Source organism: Lepeophtheirus salmonis, chromosome 13, assembly GCF_016086655.4.
Source record: "Lepeophtheirus salmonis chromosome 13, UVic_Lsal_1.4, whole genome shotgun sequence".
In the NCBI taxonomy this organism is placed as follows: domain Eukaryota; kingdom Metazoa; phylum Arthropoda; class Copepoda; order Siphonostomatoida; family Caligidae; genus Lepeophtheirus; species Lepeophtheirus salmonis.
Window position 1 is genome coordinate 2,043,731 of NC_052143.2, and position 11,876 is coordinate 2,055,606.

Here is an 11,876-nt window from a genome sequence, read left to right on the forward strand (position 1 = left end):
AAATAGATTGTCAGTGACTTATGGTCATGATTTTGTACTTATCTCATAATATCAGTAACGTCAAGATATAAAAAAAAGTAAACTCCTTATTTCAAATGAAAATAATAATCATTTAAGGCCTGAAATCCCTCATTGACATTCCATTTCTTGTTTACGCCCTGAGTAGTAATGAAAAGAGAAAGGAATTTAATTCAATAATAAGAATAATAGAATTCCAAATGAATTTGAACAAAAAGAAATGTACAAAAACTCACTGAATCATTCAGATTAATCATTCACAGGTACACACTCCCTATGTATGTATGTTAACATTGTATAATTATATACACAAATTTATTCAAGTACATAAAAAAAAAACAATATAAGATTTCCCTTTTACTCGGAAAACATCTTAAAATAATTGGTTTAAATCATTCTCATATTAAAAATAACGAAAAGAGCTTAAATGATTTTCTAGAAACTAAAAAAAAAATATATAATTCAAATGAAAAATATTTATGTCAAAAAATGATTTTATAATATATAATTCAGTGTATGTTTTGAAGATTGATATTATGAAAATTGCTCTTCATTCGGAAATTAGTGAATTATATACATCAAAACTAGAGATGTGACTATGCACACACTTATAAGCCTAGGAGGATACAATTATATAATCTACCTGTACACACAAATTCTCCAATCTTTGGACACTTAAAAATGCGCAACTTTTCACTTCTCTAATGATCAACCGTAAATGAAAGTACGTAACTGGAGGTGTTATTCCGTAATATTTGGATCTCTTAGGATAATAAATGAGAAAACGTCATTCTTGCTGTCTAATCACGGATTGAAAATTCACTAGGACAGAGTGATATAATTAAGGATGAAAATCGTGAGTATAATGGGCATTTTCAAAAAAGAAATCGAAAGTCATAATGGTAGCCACGACAAATTGAAAAATACTTTAAAGGAGAGCAAGAATAGTTATCATAACGTTTCGTTAGACAAGCTACAAATTAGCTGTGCCAAGGAGGAGAAGGAAATTAACAAGTACATTGGGAATAATTACTCCGATTACTCAGGGACTTACAATTCTAACTCTTCAACAAATCTTTTAGGTTACTCTGCGTCTTTTATGAGCACAGGCGAATGTTCAATCAGATTTTGAGTATAATTCAATTAGTAGAAAAAGAAGTTCACTACATAATAATGTTGGATCGTTCTAAAAAAAACTATTCGTCTTGTCCTAATACAATTTGTCAGTCCCAGGACCTGTGCTTATCAGTCTTTCATTGTAAATACAACAGCTGAGTTTCTAAATATGCTCATTCAGTTGTTCAACATAACCTTTTTCATAAAGACAAGATTGTATCTCAAAGCTATGATTGATTATTTTCTTCGTTTTAATATTATTTAAATCTAGCTATGAGTGAAAAATAGCTGTAAAGATAGGTAGGACTGAGGTATTGGACCTAAGGACCGTTGAATGGTAAAAAGACTGAACCCCGATAAAATAAATGGGGGACTGATTAGGGATTAGGGAGTCAGATCTAGGACCGATCAAACACTACTTCTCAGGAATGAAATAATAATGACAATATAGAAAAGAAAATTGGTTCCTTAAATTACCAATTCCAAAAAAAAAAAAAAAAAAAAAAAAAACCGCGCCAGCTATTAAATTCACACGAATTCCATCAATACTTAAAATTGTATTATTGATAAAATAATACAACCAATAAATTAATTGAATAATCATTTCCAATGTAATTGTCAGTGTTCTGCCTTTATGACGTTCTCTTCAATTTTTTAAAGTGTTCAGCCGTTTTTAATGTCCATTCAGCCTCCAATTTATAAAGTAGAAAAATAAATTGGGGTTACAAGCTAAATGTAAGGCCGAGTGGTTAAATCGAAATAGGTATACTCTCCTATTAATCTCAGTAAAATAAAATCATACAACCAATAATAAGTTTTTATTTTAGGAATAGACTTAGTGTAGAACGAATTTGGAACGTTCCAAACAAATTTTAGCTTAAATAAAGGTATTCCTATTATTTATATTCAAGGTAGTTAAAATAACCCCTAACTAAACTTCCTCAAAACAGGTTCTAATCGATTAAGTTGGGCAAATAATTTTTTGGATCCTCCTTGTTAGGTTGAGAACAGTTTACCACTTTTAAATTATGAATATTTCTGCAGTTCGAAAGGATTTAACTATTTACTTAGAATGTGAATTACATAAAATTAACGAAACATTTATGTAAAAGTAGTTGCAACGAAACCTACATATTTAATTTCAATATGTAATAAATAGATTTAATATTTTTCAGCAATTTTTTTGGTCAAAATGAGCAAACAAGGAACGCTACACTTTTGAAAAATGAGCACCCAATATATCAAAGTTGATCGATTTGTATTTAAAGAAAAGTACTGTTTTAATAGAATCATTTAATGTAATTAGTGTTTTTTTCTTAAATGTATCATAATTTATTTATAAATTTTGCTACATTATATATTCAAATCAAGATTTTCCTTTGGTTATATTGTTTTCGTTTAGTAATGGAAGTTTTAAACATTTTAAATACCGTATAACGTTCACATTAGTAGTTGGATCAAATTTGTAGTTGGCTTGATCTTCAAGAGTCTTGTTAGATGGAAGGATCTCATCATCCCCACTACTGATTATACGACAAACTGTAAACATAAATGGAAGATAAGGATTTTGCAAACAGGTGCAAAAATATTTTCCTTTTTTTGCAAGATTCAACAAGATTTGCAACAGCCCTTACATCCTATGATTACTAATTATTCATCATATCTAGGAGTGATTTAATTTTCTTTTTGGAAAATGATTTCAAAATAGTTTACATAACTCATCAAACATCCTATTGAGTTTCAATTATTTAGGACATGGAGCTTCTTTCTTTTTCTTTTTTAAGTTATGCAATAAGTTTTAAGAACATATTATTAGTGATTACCAACCCATAATTTGTATATTCAATACATACATTATGTAAACATTATTTACTAGTCAAACAAAACGATAAAATATGTACTTACATATTTCAAACTCAACCATGTGTATTTTACACAATATGAGGATTCAAATACATATATTATAGGATTAACATAATATACAAACTCAATTACACAAAATAATTTCTTAAACGAGAGAAATGAAAGAACGAGGTTAAGTGGTTTATTTCTATAAATTTTCCGAAAAAAACGGTTTTATTATGTATAAAACCGTTTAAGTATGCAATGTAATTTCTAATATTCAACATATATAACAATTACATATTACAATATACAACAATTTTTCAGATCGACTATTAGTATTTTGCATAAATTACACTTATATATTTTTTTTTTATAAATAACTTTTTGTGTTGAAAAGTTTAAATTGAATATGATATGACTTGCGACGATAAACATTAAAATCCTTTTGACTTTTTTGAATTGGCATGAAACATTACTTTCCTAATATTTTGCGGCTAAATCAAGCTATCTATTTTTAGCCTATTTTTATAAAGCAAAATAGACGTTTTGAGTATGGCACTAGGATATTTATATATTTTTGTCGTGCTTGTAGGTATGCCCAGTGTTTCTATCTAATAGGACGCTCGATTGTAAAACTACAAATATTATTTCAGTATTATTAGTGTGATTCAATCATCAATTTACAGATAAAATAACTTGTTTTTTTTCCTTTGAATATTATGAAAGTTTACATCGATATATTCAAATTTCCATTCAATTCATATGACATCAACTAAAATATCAAAACGAGTGCACTATGTATGTATTCCCAGCCATTCCAACGAGTCAAAAACTGGAGGAGCCAATGATTTATTTTTGTTCGTATTAATCTAAAAATAATTTATAGAAAAAAACCAAATATTAAAATAAATTGAGACATAATAGTGCAATTTATCTACAGAAATCAAATATTCTTGCCAAGCTTTAACAGAGTACTATATTGTATTATGTTAATTTTTGAAATGTTTTCGACTTTGCAGTCATAAAAACAATTTTAAACTATTTATTTGGAGAAGATCTTAATTTAAAATAAGTATATATATTTTTTTAAACCAAAAGTTTGTGAGGGGATGATACAGATGTGATGGAGTAGTTCTAATTGACATTTCAAAAGAGATCACTTGCTCCTTTGATACTTGTTCAGTATTACCTGTGGTTTCATTATCAAATACTATTCGAAATGAAGACAAATACTAACACGTACGAAGATAAATCAACTTATATATATAATATATGAATGATCAATAGATATGTTGTAGAAAATAAAATAAAATATAATTGCTGTGTATATTTTTTTATTATTACTATGTTGGAAATGTGGAGACGAATGTCAAGCCGTGATTAGGATTTTTGACCATTTTAAATATCTTTGTTTTAAAAAACAAAGATATTTAAAAGAACAAAACTAATGAAAAAATACAAAATTTCATCGGTTACAAATTTTACACAAAATTTTTGTATCTTTTCGAAAATATAGCCAATTTTTTAGAGAAAGATACAACTTTCAATATTTGTTAACATTTAAAAACGTTTCCATTTTCGAAACGTTTGATAGTCAGCCTTTTGTCAAACTGTGTTTTTAGTTCCACAAAACCCCGTAGTCACATGCCTGCTCCTGATCGGCCCTGTGGCTAGATTTCCTTTTCTTAAAAATTAAGGTATTTTAATATTTGAGCGTTTTTTGCGTGGTGTATCATTTATGGGACAGGTTTTAACATCTTTTATAGGGATTTCAACGAGTTTTAAGACTTTTTCATGCTTGAGTTTGTTATAGTGATGAGACGATTTAAAAAAAAAAAAATCCCTATTCAGATTCTTTAATATTTTAAATAATAGTTAAAAAATACTGTTTTACTATCAGGTGGGTCCACAGGATTATATTTGAGGGGGCTTGGTTTTTGGACTTTTTTAGAAAATAAACAAAAAATTTTAAATAATAAATTTTTTGAAAAAAAAAAATTCAATATACAATTTGATAAATAATTTTTTTTCAAAAATCCGAAACTATTCACAAAAAATTCAATTTGTTAGAAAAAAAATTCTGAAATCCGCAGATGTTTACAAAAAATTAGATTTTTTGGAGAAAAATTTCAAAAAATTCACAGCTGTTCCAAAAAAAATTTCAAAAATCCTTAACTGCTGACAATAACATTATTTTTTTCTAAAATATTTCAAAAATTATATTTTTATTAAAAAAAATCATTTTTCGGAGAAAAATTTAAAAAATACATAGGTATTTAACATAAATTTAAATTTTTTGGAAATCATTTGAAAAATTAAATATTTTGCAGATATAAAATTTGAGAAATTAAATAAAAATTCAAATATTATATTTTTTAGTAAAAAGCAAAAATTCCTTAATTTGGGGTGTAAGGGGTACTTTATTTATAACATCGAAAAGTAATGAATGGTTAAATACCAATAATAAATAATAACTGGAATTGTAAATTAAACATTATTTTACCGATTTCAGAAAAAAACACCCAAATTCTTCGATTCCGATTAATCGTCCAAAACTAGTTGATTAATAGTTATATAAACTGACAATGTAAGTACTTTATCATCACATTCTTTTTCCTTTTTATTTATATATATATATTCGTATTATTTAATCGTTCAGGGAAGGGATAATATTGTGATGTACTGGATAACCCAGTATATATTTTATTATTCATAATATACTATATTTATTTGAAATATTATAATATCATCACCAGTGGCATGTCACTATGTACTTTTAATTTCTTTCTTTTTTTCTAAACAGTATAGAAATCAGTTCTCATCGTACCTCCTCCTCGAGGTGTCGTTAACTTCCTCAGTGGCTCTCTTCTGATCAACTTGTAGGGACAAGAATAGAATCCAACAATCTCTCTACTTGAAAAAAGGTAATTATATCATATGTACAAATATGTCTAAATTTCTGTTGTAACAAATTTGCCCCTCAAATTCTCCCACCCAAATCATGTGAGCTTCCGAAGGCCCTGATAGGATTAAGGGATCATTAATAGTTCTTTTTTTTTACTAAATTCTTACGGGCGAATAATGGTTCATTTTTTCGACCTCCTTCCCCTCAAAATGTGAATTTAATCTAATGCGGGACCCATTTGACATTTTCAAATAACATTTATACTATTTTGTCATGTTTTATAATGAAATAAAATTTTAAATTGAGGAAGTCTCGGCATAACAATTTGTTTAATATTATTCGGACTGCCGTACCCGTATATTGCCGTATATATATATTATTTTTTTTGTAGTTGTTGATGATGTCGTTTAGATAATAGAAGTGTATAATCAGGGGTACCCACAGGTGAGATTGCTGGAGGGGCTGAATCCCTGAATTTGATATTTTTTCTAAAATATATATATATATATGTAGTCCTACCGACACACTTCTTAATTTTGCAAGGGGGATGGAGGAGTTTCCAATAAGTATTTTATTTGATACCTAAACTTAAAACTTTGCGTCATTACATATTATACATACTTGCAATTAAAGAGATTGCTGAGTAATTATGGTTTAAGTTCCGATTATTTTAATTTTACAGTATACTGAAATGACCGGACTAAAAATCAAGTAAATACCCGATTAAGATGAAATTTTAAAAGTATTTTATAACGTTTTCTTAGGTCACTTAAATAAGGTCTTAATGTTTTTAAGTTCGTTTCCAGATAATTTTGTCACATTTATTTATAACGGCATTGTACTTGAAAAAACATATGACGTTATGTCATAAACAATTTATCTGTCTAGACTGATTTTTTTGGGACTGAACTAACCAAATTTTTCCTTTGGACAGATCTTGACCGAATTTTGATAAGAAACCCGTCCAGACCGAGCTCTTTGTTGGAACGAACTAATTAGGTCTAACAAAAAAATATAACTGTCTCAGACCGGTTTAAGATTTCCAGACCGAAACCCAACACTATTAAATAATTTTTATTCTTTATTTCTTGAAATTTTTTCTTTTTTTTTAGGTTTATAGCTGTAGTGTAAAGTAAAGCCTAGATTTAAAGTTTTTACCTATAATAACCTAAATTGTTTTTTGGATTTTTTGCAAAAAACAAAACCGAAAATGATTAACTTTTTATACATATTAAATTTTTTGCCGTCCTTAAAAATGAAATTTGACCCCGTTTTTGGTGTAAAATTTATCATTAGCAAAAAAATTTCAATATATTTTTTATTCCTTAATTTGGCCGGCAACATCTCGTCCCTCCCACCCTTGGGTATGCCCAGGAATATGTTGTGCAGTAAATGAGGCAATGTAACTAGAGGTGAAAATGTATTCGGGAAAATTCCTAGTTACGTATAATTTTTTCCCTCTAATTTAAAATAATAGGTTGAGTTATTTAATCATATATCTTCCGATTTTGTTATTTTTTTTTATCTTATATAATAAATCTATTACATGGTTGAGACATTATAAGGCATGTCTTATATGGAAAAACATATGAACTTCCTTCTTATTGTTCAAAATTAGGGAAGAATTCTTCCATAATTTGTCTTTAGTTCATCATGGTGTAAGTGTTTATATTATTTAATTGATTAGAATTAGGGCTCTGACTAGGATGTTTGTTTGGGGCAGGGGTTGACTAGCTCAGAATTGTTCTATATTGAGATGGCATATTTTAGAAAACTATAAATTAACATATTAAGCAACAAATACATTAAAAAGGCAAATACATAACAATTAAAAGTATATACACAAAAATACATATGTATTTTGAAAAGCAATAACATTTGATAATGTCTAACGGTAAAGTATTTTTGAAAAGTGGGAAAGAACGTCTTTTAAGTCAATACATTAATTACTTCATTTCATATAATGTTAATATTTATCTTTATTTCATTAATTTTTCCAGGAATGCCTTGGCATTATTTGGAACTTCATGCGTAAAATATTCTAAAACTGAAAAAAGATGGACAGATGACGGAAAACTAACTTTTATTTCCTTTTTATACAATTTTTTATGAGCACTGTGTATAGACTTCCTTGGAAAATTTGGAATCTAGTTGATATCATAAATTTTTTCAGTAGATTCGTTGCTGATAATTATTTATGACATTAATCTCTAGTGTGGTTTGGTAAGGACTTCCTTTGGTTGATTATGGCAGAACTCTATTAAAGATTTATATATCTTCCCCATTTAAGATATAATTTTGAGAATGAGAACTATTGTTATAATGCATCTTACTGAAAATCTGAATATCTTCATTATGAAAAGACTTTTCTAACACCTTTGAATGATAATGTAGTAAGTTTGTTGAGTATCTGAAGGTACTTCCAATCCAACTCTGTACTTCCGTCCGAGTTGATTCTAATTGATTACATCCGACTTTGTCAACAGGACTCTTATAGAACTCATCCATTAAAACATTATCTCTTATCAACTGCTGAGTATCCATATCACTCCCATTCCTCTCGCTTGAACTAAGTGTTGAATCTTTATTCACATGATGTTTTTCTTCATCGCTAGTAGAATATATATAACTGTCTTCTTTAAATGATCTACTATCAAAAAAATACTGTCCAGAGTTTTTGAGATATGTCTTTGTAAATGTCATCGATCTCTTGATTACTAGAATTTTATTACATGTCCATTTTAATAGATAATTGTTAGTACCATAAAATTTACATGATCATTTGCTTTTTTATAAATGTTAATTTCAAAATATTGTTTCTAAAATTTTTAGATATTTATTTTTAACATTATATTTTTAGATAAATTAATAAACATTTGATTTTAAGTGTATAAAACTCTTGTTTTTTTATTTGAAGGAGTTGAATATCAGTAATACTTTCATTTAATAGTTAATAAACATTAAAAGATGAATGTGTCATTATCAGACGTCATTGCTAAATATGGTGGTGATTAAATTCAAATGGGAAAAGTCAAGCAGGAGAATCCAAACTGTGCTCCCTCATATAGCTGTAAGCTTCTTTGATAAAAGAAGTTTCCAAATTTAAAAGAAATATTGATAGTGTCGAATGATCGATTTCCTTCGAATTACTATTATGTTAATGTTATATTTCTTTAATTTAAGTTACGAATTACAGGATGAGATTAATTTGTTAAAACTTCTCTGCTTCGATGTAATAAAAAACATTTTTTATTGTAAGATTTATCTTAAATACCTGATAGATGTATTCTACTTGTACTCCGGCGCCACTGATTTGCATGTAGAGTACCTATTTACTTTAAATATTAATAATTAACCTTGTGCATATGAATGGAATGGTGGAACTACAAGGGTGGTCTGAAAAGTTTCGTACCTCAACCTGAAGATGATAGCACTCGTAAATAAAAGCTAATCACATTTATTTAACATCTGTTAATATTTGCTCACCAAAGTTTCAGCCCTTTTGGATGCACAGTTGTTATGTAACAGTCGTTTGAGTGAGTAGAGTGGAGTGTTTTTGCGAAAAAGTTGAGTATTGAGCTGTCATTTAATTCTGTTTTTGAAAGTGTCAGCTTTCAAACAATAGCAGACATATAAAGACTTAGTGTGTCAAAATTTGACGGCTGTAAGTCAATCTAACTCGGAGTAATTGAGGCAAGAACGGAAAGAGTCTTCTGAACAATTAGTTTGCAGAGAAAAACGCGGAGTACTATTTGGACGCGTAAGAGGTTCAAGAATCTCTGAGAGAAGTGAGTAGGGAAACAAAAAACTTACATATGATAACCAAAAAGAAATAAATTCAGAATAAATGACTTGTATCTTTGTTAGGTAGGAAACATTTCAGACCAGCGTCGTATTATCTTAGAATAAATCGATATAAATTTGGTTTCCAACTTATAATATTTCAATTCTATATTTAGCGCAGAGCTTTACTCAATAAATCAAGTAGTGATGTTATATACATAATGAGTTAAATTTTTAAGAGCGTCATTTACCATAAATGTATTTAATATCTACGGAGTTATTGGTTCTTGGCAAACCTTTTTCAGTTCTAAAGTCAATATTCTATAAAACTGGTGCATCTAGGGATTTTTTTCTTGTACTTTAATCACTTTAATGCTATTCTTTAACCCCCAACTGCGCCATGTAATGATTTTTTAAGATAAGGCTTTGCTTCATCGGGTTATGGACAAAAAAGGAAATCGATCAAAATTATTGTTTTTTTTTTTTTTTTTTTTTCAGGTGCGAAAAAAGGAATTTCTAACGGAATATTGGATTTGTAGATAGAATAAAGTTTTTTACAAATTTGACTGGAGATTTGTTTAAATTTGACACATAAAAGTAATGTTTAACAGAAATATCTCTCATTTTCCGAATAATATTTCAAACTTTTATCATTTTTTTATGAAGGGAGTGTCACAAAAAGATGCATTTTGGACATAAAATATAAAACCTTAAAAGTATTACAAAGTATTTTCAATTTATGTAACACTTTATTCTATAATTTTTGTAATATTTGCAAAAATGAACCTGTTATCCAAGGACATTTTTTGGAAGAAAAATTATTCTCCATAACTTTTTTCTGTTTTTGCAAGTACGAAATAAATCTTGTCAGGTTTTTTTTTCCTTTTTACAATGACAATAAGTCCTATTTAGTACTTTTAGTTTGCAAAGTTAGTGAATAAAGTTTTTTTCCCAATTTTCTTCGCAAGTATCCATTGAGCCATTTTATGGCAAAATTAACAAATGGATTTCTCATTAAGACAATTTTTTCATACATAAATGTTGGTTTGTTATTAGAAGTTTGTAATGCAATTTATATATTATTTATTCATCATAATTCATTTTGTATAATATACAAGCGCTATATTATAATTATTTCCCGCACTGTAGTGTCTAAACATTTAAAAAATAACACTGACTGAATGGGACTTACCGCTCCATACTTTGCCTGAACAACATCTGGTAACTCTTGGCTTGTATTAGCATATTATATTAATTAGACCTGTATTGTATCACGTTACGATATTTAGGTATTGAACAATATTTTTATTAATGATGAAAATCCATAGTAAAATGGATATGTTAAAAAAGTAAACCTAAAATCAACAAGGTAACCCTGACAAATTTGAAAAATGTTTTGATGGAGAGAAAAAATAATGCTCAGGACGTCTCATGGGATAAGCTGCAATCAGCTGTGACAAGGGAGGAAAGAGAAAATGATATAAACAAGGACATTTGCAACAATTACTCCGATGTCGATCTCCAATTCTACTTTGAGTCCAGAAAGGACTTAAAATTGTAAATCCGCAACAAATCCTCAGGGTTACCATACGTCTTTTATAAACACACATGAACGGTCAATCCGGTTTTCAATATAATTTTAATCTATTTAGGAAAGGATGTTCACTACTCAGGAATTGAATAATAATGACAACTGCTAAGGAAAAGAAAATTCATTCTTTAGATTACCAATTCCAAAAAAAAGGTTAGCCTAAAAATACTCCATATTTTCATCATTGATTATTATGATATATCGATACTTCATACGTCCAATTTATGTACATACAAAGATTGAAAATAAAAAGTATCTTATGAAACGCTGGCCCGAATATTTCGTATTAATTTGATTATTGCCTATTGATATATTATCTCATTAGTAGTCGATTGATATTGAATAAAGATAACTAGCTGTGATGTTACAAATATTAGCTGTGGAAGACGAGGTGTAGTTGATTCACCATTGCATTTTGTGATCTCAACCCTAGTTTATTTTCACATTATATTATAATTGTCTGCATAAACAGATAAAATATGATTTGAACGTGATTTTTTGTGTGATGTTTATATTTTTGAAAATAAAATTCACATTAAACACATTCATGGGTAGATATTTTGTATGATTATTTATGAAGTGCCCTAAAAGTTCAACAAAGTTATACATACATAGGTA

The 11,876-nt window shown here is 28.1% G+C and overlaps 1 long non-coding RNA gene across 2 annotated transcripts; it reads left to right on the forward strand.

The window, feature by feature from the left end:
- Positions 1-855: 855 nt before the first annotated feature.
- On the forward strand, positions 856-8,780 carry LOC121128483 (uncharacterized). Of its 2 annotated transcripts, XR_005868164.2 has the most exons (3): positions 856-874; positions 5,783-5,903; positions 7,885-8,780. It is a non-coding gene; the product is annotated as an uncharacterized lncRNA (long non-coding RNA). The 2 variants fall into 2 exon arrangements; XR_005868163.2 differs by lacking the exon at positions 856-874 and having other exon boundaries at positions 5,618-5,903.
- Positions 8,781-11,876: the final 3,096 nt, after the last annotated feature.